This window comes from Zootoca vivipara, chromosome 5, assembly GCF_963506605.1.
Source record: "Zootoca vivipara chromosome 5, rZooViv1.1, whole genome shotgun sequence".
Taxonomy (NCBI): Eukaryota; Metazoa; Chordata; class Lepidosauria; order Squamata; family Lacertidae; genus Zootoca; species Zootoca vivipara.
The window spans coordinates 15753595-15778280 of record NC_083280.1 but is presented as its reverse complement, the minus strand read 5'-3'; the positions used below and the strand labels follow the sequence as shown (position 1 = coordinate 15778280).

At 45.1% G+C, this 24686-nt stretch overlaps 1 protein-coding gene across 2 annotated transcripts in view; it reads left to right on the top strand.

The window, feature by feature from the left end:
- Window positions 1–3698: 3698 nt before the first annotated feature.
- GPR160 (G protein-coupled receptor 160) overlaps window positions 3699–24686 on the top strand; it is a 31555-nt gene continuing 10567 nt past the window's right edge. Inside the window, exon 1 of one of the 2 annotated variants that reach the window (XM_035133887.2) lies at window positions 3699–4142. The gene's annotated coding sequence lies outside the window, so the exon portion shown is untranslated. Of the gene's footprint in view, window positions 4143–22605; window positions 23125–24686 lie in introns of those variants that run through there. The other variant, XM_035133886.2, reaches the window with a different exon arrangement.

Below are 24686 nucleotides of genomic sequence, written 5' to 3'. Positions count from 1 at the left end.
AGCTTTGGCTTGACTGATTGCTGTGGTTTCTACATGACATTCCATAGAGCAGAAATGAATTTGTTTCACCTGGGTCAGTTTAGCTGCTGTCATGCCTAGCCCTGACCTAGTACAAAACACTGACACATTGGAGGCCAAACTGGACACCCCCCAGGTTTGAGTGCTGAGAATCCCCTTGAGTACCTACTTGAATTCCAGGGTACCTACTGAAGAACCCATGAAGCTGTCAGAGGAAGTGTTGAATCCACCCTTCAATTCTGGAGAACACTGGTGCCAAAAGGCCTGGGCTTGAAGAGCAATAGCATAGCATGCATTGATAGACCCAGAGTTTTTGCATGGCTCATGAGTAAGGAATACCTGGAACTCCTTCACTACCAGTAACTGGGTGGATACTGGAGTTTCTTTCAGATCGCTCCCAGGGGGTCCGGTTGGGCCCTTATATGTCTAACATGCTTAGGACTAACACAGGAACACCACAAGGATGTGTGCTTAGTCCGCTCCTTTATACTCTTTATACATATGATTGTGTCGCTGCTCACCCTAGAAATAGGGTTGTCAAATTTGCAGATGACACAACCGTGATTGGGCTCATCTCTGATAAGGAGGGTGAAACGGACTATAGAGATGAAGTGGAGCGGCTGACAAAGTGGTGCAGAGTTAATAACTTGCTCATAAATACAAAGAAAACAAAGGAGCTTGTGGTGGACTTTAGGAGACAGAAGAACGAGGTCCAGCCACTTTTGATTGACGGAATTTGTGTGGAGAGGGTAACAACATTTAGATTTCTAGGCATTGAGTTACAGGAGGATCTGTCCTGGAGTGTTAATACAAGGGGGCTTGTGAAGAAGGCACAGCAGAGACTGTATTTTTTGAGAATTTTAAGGAAAAACCATCTTCCACAAAAGCTGCTGCTTGCCTTCTATCACTGTGCCATACAGAGCGTGCTCACGTACGGTTTATGTGTGTGGTACGGAAGCTGTACTTCTCAGGATAGAGCAGGGCTGTGTAGAATTATTAAAACAGCAGAGAGCATTATTGGCTGCTCACTCTCCACCTTAGAACAAATCTACACCACCAGGAACCATAGAAAAGCACTAGACATATCAAGAGATCCAACACACCCTGGTTACCATTTCTTTGAGCTCCTGCCATCGGGACGGAGATATAGAACAATGCAGGCAAGAACGAGCCAACTCAGGAACAGTTTCTTCTCTAGAGCGATTCTGGCCTTAAATGGAAAGCCTGGACTTTGAAGTCATCTTATTTTACTTGTTATTTTGTATTATATTTACTGTTTTTAATTAGGTTTTGTAATTTTGGATTATGCGGAATGCTTTATCTGAGTGGATGTAGCAACCGAGTAATTTCGTTGTTCCCGCAAGGGGACAATGACAATAAAGATATCTTATTAGGGAAAGCGCACCTCAGTTTAAGAACTGTTTTGGCTTACGAACGGGCTTCTGGAACGAATTAAATTCGTAAACCAAGGTACCACCGTAATTAATTTGACCCTGCACTATTGACCTTGTACTGTTGTCTGACCTATTCTCCAGATCAGTTTGTATCATCCACACCAGGCTTCCTCAACCGCGGCCCTCCGGATGTTTTTGGCCTACAATTCCCATGATCCCTAGCTAGCAAGACTGGTGGTCAGGGATGATGGAAATTGTAATCTCGAAACATCTGGAGGGGCGAGGTTGAGGAAGCCTGATCCACACCATACCATAGCTGTCAAATTTTCCTTTTTCTCGCAAGGAAGCCTATTCAGCATAAGGGAATTCCCCTTAAAAAAGGGAGAACTTGACAGCTATGTACCATATCTTTAAAGCATTCTTATACCATGTTAGCATGCATGGAGACTCTTGTGAACTGTAGTTGCTAAGGATACTGGTAATTGTAGCTCTGCGAGGTCAGCACCCTTAACAAATTACAGTTTCCAGGATTACCGTGTTTCTCCTAAAATAAGACACGTCTTATATTTATTTTTCCTCCAAAAAAACACACCACGGCTTATTTTCGGGGGATGTCTTATTTTTTTTGAGTGGGAGCTGGCAACAGCATGCTGCGCCGAGCCCCGACCCGTTGAGAGCCGGGGAGCAGAAAATAAAAATGGCAAGGCTGCCCTTGTAACAAAGCACAATAATACCGTAATACTGCGGAGCTGCGGAGCTCAGCGGGGTTCCGGCCCTCCCATTTGCGTGCTGCTGGGGAGCAGAAGAAATGCCGTGATCCAAGGATCCAAACGCGTCGGCGGAGCAGGAAGCAGCCGCAGAGGCGGCTGTGAGAGAAGCGGCAGCGGAGGAACCGGCAAGAGGCGGCTGCATGGGAGCCGCTTCGGGGAGCGCAGCGCAGCGCGAAGAGCCTGGTGAGAGGCAGCTGTGGATGCAGATGAAGCCCGGGATCTGCGTGGGCGACTGGGGGCGAGCGCCCTGAGCGCTGCGGCGGTGGCGAAGAGGCGCCCGATCAGCTGAGAAGCGGGCTGATCGGGCGCCTCTTCGCTACCGCCGCAGCGCTCAGGGCGCTCATCCCCAGTCGCCCACGCAGATCCCCGGCTTCACCTGCAGCCGCAGCTGCCTCTCACTAGGCTCTTCGCGCTGCGCTGCGCTGCACTCCCCGAAGCGGCTCCCACCCCCGCAAAACACAGTGAGGCGGCCGCAGGGGAAGTGCCGAGAGCGCCCAGGAGCGCGGCTGCAGCGACGGTAATCCCAGGGGCTGCGGAGGTGGCTGTGGGCGCGCGCCAAGCCCCAAAGCACGGCGGCGGCGCTGGAGACAGCCACTGCGAGTGGCATGAAAAGAAGAAGATCGCCAGCAAGCGCACTGTTGCCTCTTGCCGGCTCTTCCGAAGGCGCTTAAATGCCTTCCTTTCCTTGCCAGACCTGCCCCCCCGGCTTATTTTCGGGGGATGTCTTATATTTATTCTACTAATGAAAAGCCTGACATGGCTTATTTTTGAGGACCGTCTTATTTTAGGAGAAACACTGTATTTCTGGGACTCTGTTGCTATTAAACTGATTCCCTGTGCTTGACCTGGGTTTGTTGTGGTTACACTGCCCTTTGAACCCTGCTGGCCTGGGTAAGTGTTCACATAATGCTGTTGGCATCAAATTGACAGCCCATATTTCCTGATTTAATCTGGATCTGTCCTTTCCGGGGAGTAATTTGGTAAATTGAAAGAACCTGTTGACCTAAAACCAGTTTGTGCTTACTGAACAACCCATTTGCAATATTAAACCTTCATCTGGAAACAACTCTTTTCTGAAGAAAAACTGGGATGATCCCATTTTTAGCAGAGAAACAGCAGGTGGGAAGTGTTACATTATAAGCCTTCCCCATCACTAATTTTCCTGCTGTGAATTGCTTCCCTCCAGCTGCTTCCCTCCCATGGTATTCCTAATGCAAGTGGACATGTACTTAGAACCATGTATCTCATGGGGTGCATCAGCCTGGAACTTGCCCCAGTTTTGCATCTACATACTATGAAAAGCTTCACTGGCTGAATTTCTGCTTAGCACATTTCCAAAAAGGTGGGGGTGAGGAATTCCAGTGGGAATTCTAGTGGAGCGTGAAAACAACCAGTCTCAGGGGAGCACCAAAAGTAAGGCAAAGAGAAGAAGCCTCATTAGAAATTACCGAGAAACTTCTGAACTCCCAAGACAGCAATCTGGAACTTCCATCAAAATGGATTCTCTGGGAGTGTTTGGCAGCAGATCCTACTGAGGAGGAGGCAACTCTCATTTCCCACAGTGTAGTACTAATGCAGCATCTTAAAATATCGCCACCTTGCCTAGATAGCATAGCTGTTTTCTCAACTGCTGTATTCCACTTCTGTACTCCTTCTTCCAAAGAGCCGCTTTTCAGGAAATGAGCTCCACCTCCTGCTCTGTGTGATTTTGTCCAACCTCCTTCTCCCCTACCTGGACTCTGCCCTTCTTTTTTCACTTGTCTGTGTAATGAGTGCCAGTTTACAAGCAGGAGCTTGTTCTCAGATGCTGCCTTGGTCACCTTCCCATCTGCTGCTTGCTCAAGTCCACATTCAAAGTTCTTCTGTATTAGGCTTTGAGACCATCCAGCTGGAAAACCCTGGAATGACCTGACTTGCTCCCACATGGGGATGGTCGCTTCAGTCCCACCCTGCTGTGACAGTGAGTAGCAGAAGCAATTTTGGGAATAGTCTAGAACGCTTGTCATTACCTGATCATGCCAAAAGTCATTTGGACATTCAAAATGTCATGAAATGGCACCCCCTGAATCTGTCAGGTATTATGTGGGTTGAGGCTTTTTATTTTGCTACTTAAAATCTGATACCTGTTGTGGGTTCTGTTTCCTGTGGGCTGTTTTTGTAAGCTTGCCAGATTCATTACATCTCAGGCACCTCTGACTTTTTAATGTCTCCACTTCTCATGTTCTCAGGAGTACAAACCCGTATATTTAAAGCACACACCCAGAAAAAGTTTCCTGAGAACTGCACTTTATCTCAACACAGCTGTAATTCCCAGCACCCTTCACAAATTTAAGCTCCCAGGATTCTTTGGAGGAATATGCTTTAAATGTATGGTGCATATGCAGTAATATGTTGGGGAGGAAAATTAACGGAAAACTGGTTGTGCTATCTAATTGCAATATTGTTCAGCTCTTCTGATATATATATATTTTTAAGGAAATGCTTCACAGTTTCCAAATTGTGAGGTTAGCAATACTGCTGGCCTTGAAAGATTCAGGTCTAAAACTTAAAGCACACAGGAGAGTTTTGTGAAGTCAAATAATATCAAGGCAAGAATTATATATGTATATTTATTATATTCACTCCACTTCTCCAAGAAGTGAGATGTTCCAGGGCTAGGGCATGACAGTTTTATTTACATTTTGAAGCAGATCGCTTGGAAGGAGCCTTATTGGCACATCATAATATTCACATCTGTTATGTCGTGAGTGTGATTTCAGCTCTTCGTGAAGTCAGCTCAGAATAGTGATTCAGCATACTAGCAAGGAACTGCTAGGAGTCAAGTATAACAAGAACAGTCTTCTTTATTGCAGTAGGAATCTTGACTGACTGGAGGGAAAGGGTGAGCTCCTTTTATACTCTCAGGAGCATGGGTTGGGGAAAGGATACATTTAGATTTTGGCGGGAACCTATCAGAGTGAGGATCCAAATTGTGCTAACAAGTTAACCAATAGCAACTGTCACCGCACCCATTTGAATCGCCCAAGAGCGGGAAAGGTAGTTGCAGGACTAGCAGAGAAACTCATGTACGCAAATTAAACCAATACATAACAACATCCATTTACAAATCTGCAGATTCATCATAGGTGAAGGCACAGCTTAAACCAGGGGTAGGCAACCTAAGGCTGGATGCAGCCCAATCACCTTCTCAATCCGGCCAGCAGACGGTCTGGGAATCACCGTGTTTTTACATGAGTAGAATGTGTCCTTTTATTTAAAATGCATCTCTGAGTTATTTGTGGGGCATAGGAATTCGTTCATGGTTACCCACCCACCCCAAAATATACCGGTAGTCCAGCCCACCACATGGTCTGAGGGACAGTAGACTGGCCCTCGGCTGAAAAAGGTGGCTGGCCCAGGGGCGTAGCCAGGATGAAAATTAGGGGGGCCAAGGGGAGGGGCCAAGGGGAGGGGGAGGGGCCACAGAGGGGCAAGGAAAGCTCCCTTCTCCCTTGCCAGCTTTCCCTCCACCCGCCCCGGCGATCGCGGGGGGGGAGGGGATCGGAGCAGCCCGATTTCGGGCTGCTCCGACCCCCTCCTCGAACGGCAGGGGCGAGGGGGTGCCAGGATCAGCCCGAAATCGGGCTGATCCGACTCCCTCCTCCCCCTCCGCGATCAGCAGGGGCGAGGGGGCGCCAGAATCAGCCCGAAATCGGGCTGCTCCGATCCCCTCCTCCCCCTCTATGATCGCCGGGGTGGGTGGAGGGAAAGCCTGTCAGGAGTATGGGCAGGAGTCAGGCTCTGGGGCCTGTAGTGCTTTGCAGGACTGGGGCATGCCTCAACTTGTGCTGGAGAAGCAAGGCGTGGCCACACAGGTGAAGTCCTCAGCTTGTGCTGGAGAGGCAAGGAGTAATCACCCAGGTGAGGCCACTTGAGATCTCACTGCACCTGGTGGCAGGAGCTGGGAGGGATAAAAGCCCAGCATTTCCCTTCAGCTCTTTGCCACAGCAACGCTATCCCTGCCTGGTTGCATCTGGCCTCCTGTTCCTTGGACCCTTGCCTTGTTGCTGCCGTGCTTCTTGGACCCCTGCCTCGCCTTCGCCTTGCTCCTGCCCCGTGGACCTTCGCCTTGCTTCTTGTTCCTGGATCCTTCGCCTTGCTCCTTGGACCCTTGCTTCGCCTTCGCCTTGCTCTTGCCCCGTGGACCTTCGCCTTGCTTCTTGTTCCTGGACCCTCGCTTTGCCTTCGCCTTGCTTCGTGCCCCGTGGACCTTCGCCTCTGCCTTCGACCCTGCTTCTTCACCACCATCTTGCCTCTGGTCCTGACGCCCGCCGACCGGACCATGACAAAGCCCCAGAGCCGGGCAAAGCGGTTGCCTGGCTTTCCCTCCGCCCGCCCCACAGCCAGCCGGCTAGAAGGGACGTCTCCCTTCTCCCTTGCTGGTTGTGGGGCAGGCGGAGGGAAAGCCAGCCAAACGCTTTGCACGGCTCTGGGGCTTTCCCTCCGCCCGCCCCACAGCCAGCCAGGGAGAAGGGAGACGGCACTGGGCGGGCAGCGGGGCAGGCTGGCCAGCGGCCCTGCTTCTAGGGGGGGCAATTCCCCCCCTGCCTATGCCCATGGGCTGGCCCCTGGCTTAAACATTTCAGCAGACAACCACTGCTTCTACCCTGGAGCTCTAGAGAAAGCACTGTAAGATGATCACAGACACTCAATTCAGCTCTGTGTGTCTGTGCCTTTCTCAGTCTCTCTTAACTTCCAGCCTGCTTCCTTCACAAGCTCCTAGGGTGTGTTCACATTACTCCGCTTAGAGCACAGTGAAGCCCCCCAGTGTGTATCACAGTTCTTCTCCACCGCCAGCTGTTCAAATCAGCCCAACTTCCCCAAACTGTAGTATTTTGTAACAAAGTAAAGGATGCATATGCACTTTGGATAAATTTCCTGTGAACCCATATTAAAAATTCAGCACTTAAAACACAGTGAATGCACAGTAAATGGACGTGTGAACACAGCCTTAGATGACATATTCCTTAGCTAAAGGTGGGGAGCATGTCCCTGTGCCAAAATAACCCTCTCCTTCTAAAAGAGTCTCAGGGATGGGCAACCTGTGACCCTGCATTACAGGGGGTTGGACTAGATGACCCCTGGGGTCCCTTCCAACTCTACAATTCTATGATCCCTAAACATTGGCCACACCGGCTGGGGCTGATGAAATCTGTAATCCAACAACATCTGGCAGACCTCAGTTCCCTACCCCGCACTATTTGCAAGCCACTGTCAACAGATTACCTGTAATTTCCCACGAAGGAGATACAGTACTTGGCAAGTTTGCCAGGACTATTAAGACACCCTCCAGCTCCATTAACCTTCTGCTAGCCAACCCTTCAATTTTAGAAACTTATAGAACAATGGCTGTGACGCAGCAACATCTTGGCAAGGTACATAAAAATACAATTGTATGTAAAGCATGCTCTTGTGGGTGCTACTGGGACATTTCCTTAATTTCTTTCTGGGTTATTTTGGACCATTCTGGAATGTGGTAACAGGAAATGTTAATGAACTGAAGTAGCTTTTGGCAGGAGATATGGGGCAAAATGAAAGAGGGAGGTGTTTATGTCAATTCTCTAAACTCTGATATCAGAATGACAGGCTTCATTCGTAGTTTGGTGTGCATGGTTAGATCAAGAGTGTAAGGTGTGTGACTATGGTTTATCAAGCTGGGCAGAAATCTGACTCCAGAAATCTGAAAATCTAATAATAAAGAAACACACTGGTTTAATTTATAAACATAAAGAAGAGTTGTGTGTAGAGGTCCCCAAAACACCCCCCAATAAATCACACTTCACACAGAAATTTAAGTTTAAGGTTTTTGGCATAATTTTGGCCACAACTTTATTTAAAATACAAAATGTGAGTGGTTGCTTAGGCATTGGTTACAACTATCTGACATCCGCCCGCCTGCGGAAGTCAGGGCGAGGAAAACAAATTGAGGAGAGAATGGAGACGGGGGTCAGAGACTCTACTCTCTTCAACTGCTCCCAGGGGCTCTTCCGTGGCCCTAGCCCCTTGTAGGGGGTACGGACGAAAGCATGGCAAGCCCCTGAATTCCTTTAACGGAATTCCCCGTGCAGCAGCAGCATTGTAGCGTCAGGCACGGCCAACCATTTCCCCTACAGCAACCATTGGAGGGGCCGGCACAGCCAATCCTGGCCCCTCCACCAACCAATTTATTAACCAATGCCTAACCGCAACCTTAGAAGTTGTGACGAATTGCTACGCAGTAGGCGAAAACCAAGTGGCACCAGCCGATCAGCCAAATGGAAAAATTCCTACCAGGCCCCTGCCCCAAAAGCAGATGACCCCATGACAGGCATAGCAAGGTCAAATGCAACAGCCTAAATAAAGGGAGGGTGGGAGGGTGATCCGAAGCTCGCAGCCAAAGAGAAAGCCCACTCTGCGAGCCTTGAATATAAAGCCAGTAGGCTGTCTATCAAAAATTGCAACATAGAAATCTCCCTAACAACCCAAAATCTCCAATTACAGTTGTGGCCATCCAAACGATCCCGCCCAACAGCAAGAGGGGGGTGTTTTGCTAGCCCCCACCGCAACACGTACTTTCCATGAAGAAGAATACGCTTTATCATAAATGGTATGTCACAAATGGTTGCTCTTTGAGAACATGCCAACACTATTGATAAGCTCCCTTTGCTAACTAGGGTTGCCATATGTCCTCTCTTTCCAGGACAGGTCCTCTTTTTCATGGGTAGAGTAGTCATAGCAATCCATAGTTAAAAGTTGGCAAATGTGTCCTCTTTTTGCTCCTCAAAATATGGCAACTCTAGAATGCTAATTTGTCAAAACTGCAAACTTTCCATACTAACCTCTAGAGAGTTATGCTTTCTAAGATGTGGGAAACAGCATATACTGTCAAGATTACATATCTAATCAAGTAAGAGAAGGCAGATTGAGAAAAAAAAATGTAGAAAAACTGAGTTTGCTTTATCATTGATTGGAATGATAAATTGCCAGCCGTAACAGACAGATGCAGCCTGCTTCAGATAAGCCAAAGCTACAAACTGCAAAGAATAAAAATGAAACCACCTTCTATGTGCAGAGCAGATGCTCTACCACTCAGCTATGACCTTGCCCCATGATTTAGACCAAAGCTCTGCCAACTGTTACCGGTATATGTCCTGAGACAACTTTGCAAAATTGTGGCGTGACAAAAGAAAGTCAAAGAATAAACAAGCATTGGAAACTGTGGCTTGGGTCACCTCTGTAACAGGGTGTGTCAAGCTGGAAAATGATTGTTGCTTAGTGAGATGATGTTCTTAGTGGAGGGTGGGTAGGCGAGGAGAAAAAATACTTTTTCTCAGCTACACAAGTCCAACATAGCTTTTTATTGTTGTGCGTTGCCATGAAGTTGAGAATATGGAAGGGTGTGTGCGGCCAAACCACATGTGTACTAAAGAAGCTTTTGAGCTTCTTTCCCATGGTGGATGTGCAAGTGAAAGCATGCCTGAAAGACAGAAATGCATTTTTATTAGGGTTTTTTAAAAATTGGCTATGCAAGAAGGTAGATTTACAATTACAACTTGCAAATTTCAAACTTTTTATGACATTTGTGAATAGGTGGTGTTCCTCCATACAAAGCACATTTTAGTCTTTCATCCACATTCCCCCCCCCCCCAGTAAAGAAGTTCACATTTCGGCATGGCCTTTTTTCACAGTTTAAACTCTCTTCCCATTGTGATGGAACTGTTTTTATGGTCAACATTCACAATTATAACCCAATTCTTCCTATTCCTTCTTTATGAATGAAGGAATGAAGGTGATGGGCATCTGTTCAGCACCTTTTCCATTGCCTTTCCCCCCTTTTGAAATATAACTGACAAGGTCCATGAGAAAGCCCACTAATTTCATTTGCATATTGTTCTTATACATGTACACCAGTGGCAATACACATAGGAATAGCTCAGTTGTGTGTGTGTGTGTGTTTAATGCAAACTTTGAGGAGGCATGGGTGAAATTGGCAAGGCTTTCCCCAAACTTGTAAGTTTCAACAGACGGGGAATAATTACCAACTAGGTCAAGATGGGGCTGCATAGGAATCTAGCTGTAGGACAGGAATAGACAACTTGGTACACTCCTGATGTTGTTGGACTATAATTCTCAGCATCCTTGACCATTGCCCACTTTGGCAATACCTGTTACAAGGCAATCTAGGGTTCCTCACTTGGGGGGGGGGGTTGTCTACAGTTCAAGTGACCCTGAAAATGTCCTATCATGCCCACCGGCTTCACATTTCAGCAGGTGGGCACGGAACTAGAATGAAATAGAATAATTTAGAAGGCTGTGATTCTACATACATGCATGCATACATACATAGTTGCTGTTTGGGTACAATTAAGTAATTAAGTATTGATAAATGTAAAAAGATACCTTAGACCATGCTGAGGACCCCATCACCAGACCTGGTCAGCCAAGGCTGCTAAAGCTACTCCTTTGGCTCATAAGGAATTATTTTAGAGCTCTAGATTAGTGAAAAAACACCTATGACAGGGAAAAGAAGGCATTAAGGGTTACAATATATTGCCATTCACTTGTTTCAAGCTTGTAAATTCCTACTTGCCTAATCGCCTACAGCGGGTAAGAATAGCCATTGGGCAACCAGATAGGGGAGCTTTTATATTTTGGAAATAACTGGTGATTTTTTTAAAAATTATGTCTCCCCCCCCCTGCATTTTATGCACTGTTCCTTCAAGGAGCTCAGGATGGCATACATACTCCCCCTTACTTTATCTTCACAATAACTCTGTGAGGCAGATTAAGCTGAGAATGAATGGAGGACTCGGAGTCATGCAGTGAGCTCATACTCCAGCAGGAATTTGAACCCGTGGTCTCCCTCATTTAGGTACCTACACTTCAGTCACTATATCACAACACCTCTTCCTCCCCCATTTTTTAAAAAGGGTACCAATGTATGTGTGTGAGAGTTGGCTAGTAAAATTTATTGTGCACTACTTCTGGAAACGTGAGAGGTCACTTGCCGGTATTTCTTTTCTTCTCCCCTTTTGCCTTTTTGTATTAAATACATGTGCATATAAATATTTGCCTGTGCTCATTGAATTTTTATGGTGCAAGACTTCTGAGAACACCTGTGGGGGTGGAGATAGGGGGCATACCTATTATGTATGGCTTACAGCAGTGTTTCTCAACCAATGTGCCTCCAGATGTTTTGGGACTACAACTCCCATCATCCCTAGCTAGCAAGACCAGTGGTCAGGAATGATGGGAGTTGTAGTCCCAAAACATCTGGAGGCACACTGGTTGAGAAACACTGGCTTACAGTAATACTGTACAGTGCTGTTGCTAAGATCTCCGTTCCAAAGAGCAGTGTGGGTGTGAGAGTAAAGGTTTATTGGGTCAGTTGCTGATGAAAAGGTGTTTTTTTAGCTACTTTACTAGGTGGTGTGCAAACCTATAAAGGCATAAAGATAAGGGGCCCTATATCTTCAGCACACAACAGTTCCAGGAACAAGCTGTTTTCATTTGACACACACAGCTTCACAGACTAGTTGAATGGAAGGTAAACAGAATTATCTCTTCCTTACCAGAATAGGAAGTGAGTAGGGTACCTGCCTTCTATAAGGGAGTGAACATAAAACAAAAGTGTGCCTCTAGCCATCTCTTCTCTCACAGCCCATCCAGCTGCAGAGAAGATGGATATACATGGAATTCATACCTGTAACATCCACTTGGGGCCACCTCTTGCCCCTGCCCCTTCAAATCCCTATATAACAAAGGTGTAGAACCTTTAGCCCTCCAGATGTTGAACTACAGCTCCTACCCTATCATCCCCAGCAAATTTAGCCAGTGGTCAGGGATGATGGCAGTTGTAGTTCAGCAGCATGATAGAAAGTATGGTAGAAGTTTCTAAGATTGTGCACGACATGGATGAAATGGATAGAGAAAAGTTTTTTTCTCCCTCTCTCATAACACTAGGACTTGTGGACATCCAATGAAGCTCAATGTGGGAAGACTCAGGGCAGACAGAAGCAAGTACTTCATCACACAGCATAGTTAAACTAAGGAACTCACTCCCACAGGAGACAGTGATGGCTACCAACTTGGATGGCTTTAAAGGAGGATAAGACAAATTATTGCAGGGCAAGGCTATCAACAGCACCAGCCATGATGACTATGCTCTACCACCACCTTCATTGTTAAAGCATTGTAATCGTGCTGAAATGCAAGCTTAAGAGAGGGACAGAGAAAGTGCAAACCACAAGGAAAGTTTTAAGAAAGTGCAAGGGCGTGATTTTTAAAACAAGGTTATAAACAGGAAAAAGCCGAGCTAGCTGAGGGGTGGAAACATCTGTCTTTGTGGTTAAGCTGGGGTAAAACTGTAGCAATGGGTGTCTTGCATGCATAACTTATATTACCATAAAAATTGTGTAAACAGAGATCTGGATTCAGCCTCTGAATGCCTTACTGATCGCTTGCTGAAACCTTTCCTGCTCGGGCGAGAAATACAACTTTTCTTTAGAAAATTCTGGGGTGTGACTCATCATCATTGTTATTGAGTAAAGGACTCAATTGCGCAACATCAGTGCTTAATTTAAATGAACTCATGGGCAGAAAACTATTGTTACAGGTTCCCCACTGGGCTGTCAACTCCCTAAAATCCAAACTCTGGTACCTGGGCAGGGCCTAGGATAGAGCCTGTTCAAAAGGCAGTAGGAGAGCTAAAGGTGGAGCTCAATGGGGCCACAGCCCATAGAAAACATGCTAATCTAAGACAGGCTTCATCAACCTGGTGCCCTCTAGTTCTTATTGGAGCGTTCTGAAGGAGCGTCTCCTCCCCCTTCGTTCAGACACTGAGGTCCAGCTATGAAGGCCTTCTGGTAGTTCACTCACTGTGAGAAGTGGGGGAACTAGGCAGAGGGCCTTCTCGGTAGTGGCACCCCCCTTGTGGAATGCGCTCCCATCAGATGTCAAGGAAATAAAGACATATCTGAAGTCAACCCTGTATTGGGAAATTTTTAATGTCTAATGTTTTAAAAATTTTAAATGTGTTGTAAGCTGCCCAGAGTGGCTGGGGAAACCCAGCCAGATGGGTGGGGTATAAATAATAAAGTTATTGTTTTTATTATTACAACTCCTATCAGCCCCAGATAACACTTTAGGGAAGAAAAAAGCCCTCAACAGAAAAAAAATCAGCCCGATGAGGACTAAGCATGTTTAGTGGGCACAAAATCCTGGCTGTTAAGGGGGAAGATGGTAAGTAAGAGTGGAGGGGAAATTGAATGGAGTATTCTGCAAGAGATGGTGGCTGGAATTATGAACAGAAGCACTCCACAGCACAACATTTTGTTGCTGTTCCCACTTGTATGCAGTATATGATGAACAAATTTAACATTTAGAAGAGAAGAGGTTGTAAAAAAAAATCCCCCCCACTTTACAGATGAGAAACATTGAGGCAGAGAGGCCGTAGTCTGAAAGGCAATCAGTAAGTAACTTCATAGAAGAAAACACAGACCCCATGCAAAGCAGATCACACAAGAAAGTGAGCCTGCTTGGCCCAAGATTATACATTGTCATTGTCTCACTGTGACAACATCTTCCGCCCCAACACACCAGTCTCTCTATGCACTTTTATGCCCCTGACTCTGGCTGATCTCCACTATTAGGTGGTTCCTTCTTGGGTGTATTAGGTCATGTTACTGGTAGCAAGTTGGGGCTGGAAGACTGGTACACGCTCCTCTCCTGCAACAGTCTCCTTGTGTGCAAACCTGGTGGCCACCTACAAGAAACGTCTGACCTCTGTAATTGCCACCAAGTACTACGTCATCTTTTGCAAAGGGATCAAATACTTATTTCACTCATTATAATGCACATCAATCTGTGACTTTTGCTTTCTGGGTTTCTGGGGTTTTTCCTGTTGTTATTCTGTCCAGGGTCGTCTTAAGCATATCTGGGGCCATGGTGCGAAGATTGCTCCGGCGCCCCCTCCCCCCGTTTCCCAGTGCAGGCACAGTGTTGCGCAGCTGCCGCAGGCTCAGCTACACAGCGCCCCCCTGGCGGCCCGGCGCCCTCCCCCCCCCCTCACGTAATGCAGGGCCAACCGCATGAATAGAAGTTGACTCCCTTCCAGTGTTTCCAGTGTATCTGAAGAAGTGTGCATGTACACGAAAGCTCATACCAAAATAAAAACTTAGTTGGTCTTTAAGGTGCTACTGAAGGAATTTTTTTATTTTGCTTCGACTCAGACCAACACGGCTACCTACCTGTAACTAATTGGATTAGTTTCTATGCAGATGTAAGGTTGCACCTAGAAAACTGCTCTCTATGTCTTTGAAAAATGTGAAGGTCCCTACCACTAAAGTGTATATTTTGAGAAAAGCCCTGGGGATGATGTGCCATAAATGAGGAAGGGAAAGTGTAGCCAGTTTGGGGGAGGGGCACACAGCTTTCCCTATTCTTGGTGCTTTTAAAGGAGCTTGGTATACAGGACTTAGCCGATGAAAGCTTTTCACAGCAGGGAGATAAGTATTATGACCTGCTAATTGATGCAAATCAAATGGGACTAGTTTAAAAGCTAGCAACTCTAGAACAAAGTGTGCATTTATTTTGCTTCTCGAAAATAGTGTCTTGGTGAAATTTGGTGACCAGGAGGTTTGTTTCCAGTGAGGCAGAGCCACATGTACTTCTGTAACCCAATAAAATATTTAATAAAAACAATAAAAAGAGTTTTCCAGATACTTTCTTATTGCAGCATGATTCACAATTGCAGATTTCTGAAGGGACTTGGCAGGAGCTAATCTGTATTATTGGTATGCAATGTGCCACTTGGAAATTTGACATGCAAAAAATATGCCAAAATAGGCCAAAATCAAAAATATAAATTCATTTCAGTATGGTATAATTTTGTGATATATGCTAAATTACAGAAACACAGATGGTCTCAATCTTTTAAGCAATTTGGACGTTTTGAGTTTTGTAAATATCTGTCAATATTCATATCTCCTTTATAGTGTTCTCAATTTTGTTTTGAAAAAAATCAGATGCTTATTTGATGCACTTACCTCAGCAGATGCTTCACATCATAAAAATGTTTCTTATGTGCCTGCCTGAAAAGTTAACTTAAATCCAAATTTTATTTGTTGCAATTAGATTTTGCTTTCTTTTTTATACAGCTCATATTAAAATGTATCTTATTTCCAGAATGGTGAGGGAGGGAGGGGAATGAGGCACCAGCAATGTTTGAACTGCACTCTTCACCAATGGAGCACTGCTGTGTTGCCAATCTTATTTTTGAAAGCGGTTTTCTTTTAACAATGGGAGAGGAAGAAGTGTATTTTCTGTGGTTCTGTTTGCTAAAAGAAATTTAGCATCTCTGCATTATGCTAATTTCTATCATTTAAATTCGCCACAGGGACCCAGGTGGCGCTGTGGGTTAAACCACTGAGCCTAGGGCTTGCTGATCAGACGGTCAGCGGTTCGAATCCCTGTGACGGGGTGAGCTCCCGTTGCTTGGTCCCAGCTCCTGCCAACCTAGCAGTTCGAAAGCACATCAAAATGCAAGTAGATAAATAGGAACCGCTACAGCGGGAAGGTAAACGCCGTTTCCATGTGCTGCTCTAGTTTGCCAGGAGCGGCTTTGTCATGCTGGCCACATGACCTGGAAGCTATACGCTGGCTCCCTCGGCCAATAATGCGAGATGAGCACGCAACCCCAGAGTCGGTCACGACTGGGTCAGGGGTCCCTTTACCTTACCTATCATTTAAATTACATCATAGCCACAAAGTTCAGTGAATTTGAATATAATGTCTCTGCTTTGGTGGGGATTGCATCATCATCACCATCATTTTCTAAATAAAAGCTTGTTTTATTCTTTTAGACATCTTTGGAGAAGCTGCTCAGGCTAATGTGGAATTTTTGCATGCTGTGGTTGAATTTCAGACGTGAAGGCTATTTGTATATTAGTAATTCAGTACAGGAAATCACTCCTAGAACAGCACATTTGGCAGCAGCTAGGGGCAAGTGCCTTTGAAAATACATAAATTGGGAAGAACACAAGGGAGAGAAAATTGGGGTATGTTCATACCTGCCCTCTCAAACAGTAGTAGTAGTTTCATTACTAAAACACTTCCTTCTGATCTATTCATGCTGACAATGCAGTGCGGAATACATTGCCCCAGTTCACATCAATGTGTCTGCAGAGTTGCATCCGGACTGTCAATATTTTGCAAGAGGCATTCAGTCACATTCTCAAAATTTAGGTTTCCACAACCGAAGTGGGTTGAAGTGCTCTGGCACAACACATTCACACAATTATTTATTTAGAGAAAAGCATACTTTTTGCAATTAGGAGAAATGATGGGGAAATGCACTAAAAAGCATGAGATACGGGAAGACATATAACCTACAGGGAAACAAATTGGGATGAGTGCTTGTTGTTGTACAAGCTCCCCACAAACCATTCAGAATGAATGCTTAATAAAGGGTGGACACTGTATAGTCTCCGCACAAGTTTTGTGCAAGCAAATTAGGATGAATGCTCAATAAACAGGTCAGCTGGAGGACTTCTACATCAACCAAGATGAGGCATATTAATACTGTACTGAAGTTACTAATGGAGCAACTATTGCTGTTTGAAGGGATAGATGCAGATGTACCCTTAACTTGCCCACATCCTGATTTTCAGGGAAGAACTGTGGGACTGCATCAGAGTAGGTAGGTTAGATGTGTGCATAAAAAGGGTTGCCAATTTCTTTTTTGGCAGTGCTTCCTGCAGACATTTTGTCTCTTTTAACAGGTCAATGGGCTGTATCCAACTATGTCATGCTCAGATAGGTTCATTGGAATCAATGAACTTGGCTAATGTGTTTAATATATCTAGTTTGGCCCACAACAGAGTACATATGGTAGTCCTGGTTAAATGCTTAATATATTTTTGTAATTCAGTCAGACACACCTATGCAGCTGGTTCATGGTTCACTTGTTTATGCAAACTGTGAGGTGGTGTTGATTTCAAGAACAAATTACAACTTGATTTAGCCACAGTCAAAAATCTCCTGACGTGAACTCCAAACAATGTTTCTGGGCCTCTCACATACAGAAAGAGAAACAGAGCCGCTCTCTTGAATGTTGATTGGTTTTTGCATTCTAGTAAATTCTTCCCTATAGGTATTTAGGGCTACCTGCTTGTTATGGAAGTAAGAGGAAGTCCAACTTGCAGGGGGATTAGGGAGTTACATGGCTCCTGGAACTACTTCATAATGCAATACTGTATATGAAAACATGGTATTAAATGACGACTTGGATAATTTTCTGTCTTAAAACAGGAAGAGCGCTGCAGAGTAGCTTCGGAAAGCAGCAGTTAAACTAGTTCCCACTATGCACCCAGGTGCTACAAGGGAGTTCTGTTTGTTTGTGGGCAGATTCTTACCCTGCTGTACTAAATTCATAATTAGTAAGAGTGTACCTTAGAGGCCAAGTGCAAGGGGAGTGTTAGCTTGCTGTCATCTATTTTGTGGATTTTCATCATGGAGAAAACTTGGGCAGCACGGGCAGAGAAACAAGTGGATTCTGCTCAGAGCTACAAAAGAGAAAAAAACCAGCAGATTTTAGATGCCTCCTCAGTTATCAGAGAAGCACAGGGCCGCTAACAATATAATACTGTATAATAAACATCATCATAGTTTAATCACTGGCAAATCCAACACTGATAATTCTATACACAAAACAGCCGCAGCACTCAGCAGTACCTTGATCAAGAGACTTGGCTCCTATAACGTCTATAAGGCCTGGACTAAAGCAGGCAACAATGGAATTACAGTTCTGACCTAGTCACCATGGGTCATTTGACAGGTGCTGAAAACTTCGCTTTTTAGGAAAGCTTTTAAAACTGCTGCTACTACCACCACTTTTGCTATGTTCAATATACTATGTTTTGATTATGATGATGTGTTTACTTTGTTTCTTCACCTCCTTGCTGTTTGTGTGGTTTGTATGGTTTTTTTTATGGTTTGTATCCCCACCCCCACTCTGTTTTATTTTTGTATTTGCTATTTGTAAATTGCATTTGAGACCCTTTGAATCCCAATAAACAAACAAACAAGTAAATATTGGGTTTACATACTGAATGTGCAGCTTTTCCACTCCCCTCCTGTAGTGTCTAGCAACAGCTGTCACATAACTCTTTCCACATTTTAAAAATATATTTCTATTAATATGTTTCTTTTGTATTATTCCCTTCCTTTGATGGGCGTAGGGTGGTGTACATAGATTTTCTCCTTTACCCATTTATCTCCATAACAACCCTGTGATGCAGATCAAGCTGAGATGTGTGTTTTCAGGACCCACTCTATTCCAGGGACTGTAATTTGTCTTTACTGTTTAATTGTTGTTGTTGTTTAGTCGTTTAGTCGTGTCCGACTCTTCGTGACCCCAGGCACTCCTGTCTTCCACTGCCTCCCGCAGTTTGGTCAAACTCATGTTCGTAGCTTCGAGAACACTGTCCAGCCCTCTCGTCTTCTGTTGTCCCCTTCTCCTTGTGCCCTCAATCTTTCCCAACATCAGGGTCTTTTCCAAGGAGTCTTCTCTTCTCATGAGGTCGCCAAAGTATTGTAGCCTCAGCTTCAGGATCTGTCCTTCCAGTGAGCACTTGGGGCTGATTTCCTTCAGAACGGATAAGTTTGATCTTCTTGCAGTCCATGGAACTCTCAAGAGTCTCCTCCAGCACCATAATTCAAAAGCATCAATTCTTCGGCGATCAGCCTTCTTTATGGTCCAGCTCTCACTTCCATACATCACTACTGGAAAAACCATAGCTTTAACTATACGGACCTTTGTTGGCAAGGTGATGTCTCTGCTTTTTAAGATGTTGTCTAGGTTTGTCATTGCTTTCCTCCCAAGAAGCAGGCGTCTCTTAATTTCGTGACTGCTGTCACCATCTGCAGTGATCAAGGAGCCCAGGAAAGTAAAATCTCTCACTGCCTCCATTTCTTTCCCTTCTATTTGCCAGGAGGTGATCTTGGGTTTTTTTTATGTTGAGCTTCAGACCATATTTTGCGCTCTCCTCTTTCACCCTCATTAAATACTAAATTTCAAATCGCTATAGCCTGCCCTGGGACCTGCTGGTGAAGGGTGGGTAATAAATCTAGTAGCTGTGGTTGTTGTAGTAATAATAAATAAATAAATAATCATTGGCCCAAGTTTCGTAGCTGAGTGACAGTTTGAGCCTGAGTCAGTTTTAGTCCCCGCAAATTGTGTGCAGAAAGTCATTTCCTGTAGTATGTTCTCTGTGCAATGCAATCCTAGTTGTGTCTCAACTGAGTAGAGCTATTCAATGAGGAGGGAACTTTATACAAACTCCTAAGCGCACTCGTCTTTTCTGTTTAGGATGAGTGCTAGTGCTGAAAACAAGTTTTGCCACTAAACTCTCATAAGCCTGGATTGAACTATGTCTTGTATTCTAGTCTCCTTTTAACGTGCCACCCACTCACTTTCCTTATCTCTACGCCTTCCTGCTTTTCTTCTGGGTTCTGTAACATCACAACAAATAAGGCAGTGGTTATAAAGAAGATGAAATTAAATGGACCAGGAAAAAACACAGTACAGTAAGGAATGGATGGTTTCTGTCACTGCAGTCAATTCTGTAACCTGTACAAGTTGTGCAATTATGGAGATAAGCAAGGACCTTTGCAGGCTCCTTTGGCTTAGGAGGCATTTGCCCATACACATTGCTCCCATCCCCGGCTGCCATGGGACATACATAGAGTCTGACATAGCAGCTAGGGGAAGGTAATGAGCAGGGCGTAGGCAGTGTACAGTTCCAGCTTAAGTACAATTAATAATTCAAATTATTATTCAAAGCAAGGGAAATGTCAGCAAAAATTATAAATGATAGAAAAAATAAAATATCTATTAAAAATACCAGAAGGTTTTATGGTAAGGAACTCACTAGTGATGCTGACAAGGTGAAATAGTAATTTCTGTTCAAGCACAAAATAACCTATGGCAGAAAAAGGCTTGGCTGTTTGAAACATAGGGTGTAAGTGCCAAGCAGAAACTCAAGAACATTTCTGCAATATGTCCAATTGACCTTGCACATTGGGAAGTGGACATTTCTGACAACTAGGTGGAAAAATGGAGTGAAAAGATTGCTGCTGTAATGGCTTTAGAGTACAAAGGACTACAGTGGTACCTTGGGGTACAAACGCTTCGGGTTACAAACACTTCGGGTTTCAAACTCCGCTAGCCTGGAAGTAGTACCTCGGGTTGAGAAGTTTGCTCCAGGATGAGAACAGAAATTGTGCGCTGGTGGCAGTGGGAGGTTAGCGAAAGCGCGCTTCAGGATAAGAACAGTTTTGGGTTAAGAATGGACCTCCGGAACGAATGAAGTTCGTAACTCGGAGTACCACTATACACTGAATTTATGAAGGAAGTTTTGTTTTGTTCAACGGAAATTATTCCTATGCATAAATATTTGGAAGATCAACCAAGTTCAAGGGGACATATTAAGTGTGATTAAACTTGCATCCTAGACATCAGCCTTCCAAAATCTGATAGTGGAGTCTGGGACTAGGATACTGAAATTAGGGATAGAGGTAGCGCTCCCTTTCAGAATTTACAAATATATTTACAAAAAAAGTAACATCTTCAGAGGTTAGCTGCCCAAAGATGATTATTCTTGTCAGATAATTATTGCAGTTTTCCCTTGCCGGAGGGACTCCTTTGCTCTTGGATTGAAATTCTAAAACTGCATCAAATCCAGTTATAAAGGTAAAGTTAAAGGACCCCTGACTGTTAAGTCCAGTCGTGGACGACTCTGGGGTTGCAGTGCTCATCTCACTTTACTGACCAAGGGAGCCAACGTTTGTCCGCAGTTTTTCCGGGTCATGTGGCCAGCATGACTAAGCTGCTTCTGGTAAACCAGAGCAGCGCACAGAAACGCCGTTTACTTTCCCGCCGGAGCGGTACCTATTTATCTACTTGCACTTTGATGTGGTTTTGAACTGCTAGGAGCTGGAGCTGGGACCGAGCAACGGGAGCTCACCCCATCATGGGGATTCAAATCGCCAACCTTCCGATTGCCAAACCCTAGGCTCTGGGGTTTAATCCAGTTGCAACTTGTTAAATAATTTGTTGGAGGACAACAGATGGGAGTTCTGCCAGTTTGGTTCTGCCAGCTCCACACTTGAAAATGGAAATGTGTAACACAATAAGGGGACTTTGTTTAGAAGATCTGGCCAAGTTAGTCAAAGAGCCATATGAGGTCCATTTGGGGGAAAGGGCTTCAGCTTTGGGAGATAAAAGTTAGGCACAGCTAAGGGACAAGGCTAAACAGGGTGCAAAAATGTGAGATATAAACACTGGTCCCCAGGACTTAGGTCCTGGACCCCTTTGAAATAATAAAGTCTGGGCAAAGTTGATGAAGCAGCAATATTTTATTGAAAATAAACACTTGCAAGTGGGTGACTTGAAAAGGCAGGCACACACTTTCCTATCAAAAACATGAATATTTAAACCCTTTTCCCAAGCGCAAGTCCCTCCTTTGCTGCCCACTAGGAAGGGGTGTTCAAGGTTCACACCTATCGCGTCCGCCTATTGCAATGTAAAATCCAACCCCCACCCATGATGGGTGTGCTGCTGATGGGATCCAGCGAGCAATTTTATTTTTAAGGAGAGGGTGAGGTGGGAGATTAGGGCTGCCAAAACGTACCCATTGTTTTCTTACTATAGCTATTATGCAAGGCTGGCCCAACCATTAGGCAAGGTGAGGCAACCGCCTCTGGCGGCAGGATCCACAGGGGCAGCAGCAGAAGAACCCCATGTAGATATTTATTTCCCACCTACCCACCCCCATGTTCCTGATGTAAAAAAGGTAAAGCTCCTGATGTAGATCTTCCCTCACGCCTTCTTCCCTGGTGCTCAGAAGGGCGCCGTTTTGTGGTTCGCCTCTGCCAAAATGCCTTGGCCAGGTGACATTTATGCCAGAGACTGGCTTTGTTGAGGTAAAACCTATGAAATGTGAGCAGAGAGCAGGTTGTCGGAGGGGGCATGTGTATTATTCGTTATATTTCCTCCCCACCCGTCTGCGGCGAAGGCCCCCAGAGGCGGCTCAAGAGCTGAGTGAACGTGTGGTGAAAGTCTTTCCCTCCTTTAAAATTTAATAATAATAATAACAATAACAATAATAATATCCATGCGAGACGGCTAATGGGATATAAACTGACCAAGACGTGAGCCCCCTTAGGGGCGCTCAAAATCAGATGACGGCTTCTTTGGACGGGTCAGATTAAACGCCATACAGGTGAAACAGGCCGAGAAATGGACGACCACCAGAGGGTTCTAAACCGTCAGACCGGTTCTGCCCGCGAAGCGAGGCCCGCGAAGCCCCACCCAGAGCCGCCTTTGGGAGTGGCCGCCAGTCAAGCAGGCAGCCCGACCGCCTGCTCGCTCGCTCGCTCTCCCGCCGAGCACAGCGTCTTGCTGGATCATGGCGTGGGGCTTGGGTGGTTGCAGGTTAAAAGTGGCCGCCGAAGGAACTCGCCCTCCTTCCTTCCCGCCCCGCGAGCTGAACTCTGAAGCCCGCTCTAAATCTAAAGGTTTGCTTTAAGAGATGACAACGGCAGATCGGCTTGTGTGTTTGCCGCCCGTTGACAGGGTTTGCTGAGTCCGGAACCTCCTTTGGGCGTGAGGGATTCGTGAAGAGGAGAGTGCTTCTGAGCGTGTGTAGAGTGCATTTCTCTCTTTCCACTGCCCCCCGCAGTTGAGTAGCCGCACCAGGGAGCCTAGGTTCGCGTGGGATTTCTGCTAGACAGGCTTGAGCCTCTAATTTTAGAAACTTAAGGATTTATGGAAGGCGGGGGTGAGGGGGGAAATGTCCTTTTTTTGGTCCAGCCCTCCTCCTGATGTGCTATCTTGCCTAGAAACTGAAGACGGCTTAAGACTGGTGAGTTCGTGCTTTATGCTCTTTAACCAGCTGCGCAGCAGGCAGAAATGCAATAGGTTAAGCTTCTGTGTGGATCGTGAGAGTTAAATCGGTTAGATTTCTGCTTGCCAGGCAATGGCTGAACACACAGCACCTCTGGAAGGAAAAGGTTGCTCACGAGTTAAGTTGTGGCAATGAAGGTGAAAACAAAAGGAGATTCTGACAAAACAACAGTCAGGAAATGTGACCACAAAGGTGTGATTGAGGTCAAATGACATGCGATGGGGAGGTGTAACTTTGTTTAGGTTTTATTTTTATTTATGTATTTTGAAAAATGAAAAGCCGTTTTGGGAGAAGACATGTAGCTGCCAAGGTTTTTATAAAGCAGATTTTCCAACTACGGAAATCCCAATCAGACACACCACACTAAAAAAAACTAACCCCAAATGAGACCATTTGAAGTTTATATTGTGTATCCATGATGGTTTTTCCATAGTTGTTATCTACTGTACAGCAAAGGTGCATTTATGAATCTGCCTTAGTTCAGTAACTATTCTGCACCAAAAAAATCAGAGTACTTTAAAGGTATTTACCTGGATGAGGTTTTTTTTTTTGCACCTTAAAAACTAACCTTACAGTTTATTGTGTAATAAGCATTTACATTTGTGAGTTAGAGGCTGCTATCATATACACAAAGTCTTTACCTAGATGAGTTGAAGCGTCACCTGCCGGAAAGTGAAGGTGAAGAAGAGGCCCAAACAAAGATGTTTTAATGTGGTTTGGGTCGTTTGTAATAAGTAAGGAAACTGAGTGCATTCTACTCATATAATTTGTATATATTCTGTCCTTGACATGGCCTGTTATTTAAATGCTTAATAAACACAAAAACCTAAAGTGTCTGATCCTCCTTTTTCAAAACTGCATTTTATCAACTTTCCAACTGCATAATTCACCCCCAGCTCCACCTTTTGTGCCAAACTACACTAACCCCTCCTGTTTGGAGACTGCTTTACCCTTCCAGCTGCTTTTCTATTGAAAATCACCCACCTCCGCTGCAGCTGCTTTTCTTGATGTGGGGAGAGTAAGCTAGACTTGAATCTTTCTCCTTAGTCCTTTTTTGTGTGTACAGAAAATGATTTTGTATGGATGGAAATTGTGAGCCCCCGCCTTGCAGTCTGAAATAGTATACCCGTACATAAGTTTTATCACCTCAGTGAGAACAAGATATTTGGTCTACATGAGGCCCTATTATCACCCCATCTGCCTTGATGTGTGAGACCCAGTGTTTTATTTTGTGGCTCCCCATTGCACACTTAGCTCTTTAACTCCCCTCCACTGATATGAAAACAACCCCCACTTCTCCCCTCCCCTTCCCTGACTCCTCTTTCACAGGCATGTGTTCCCCTTTCTCCTTTACACACCTGATGCAAGATTATTTCCTTACAATTCATGTTATGAGGGTTGCTTCAAACCTCATGAAAACCCACAATTTACAAAAGTACTTTCTAAGATCTTTGCTAGGTAACTGTTAGTAAGTAGGTGGTTACTAAAAAATAGTTTGCGACCTGCTTGTTGTCTGACAC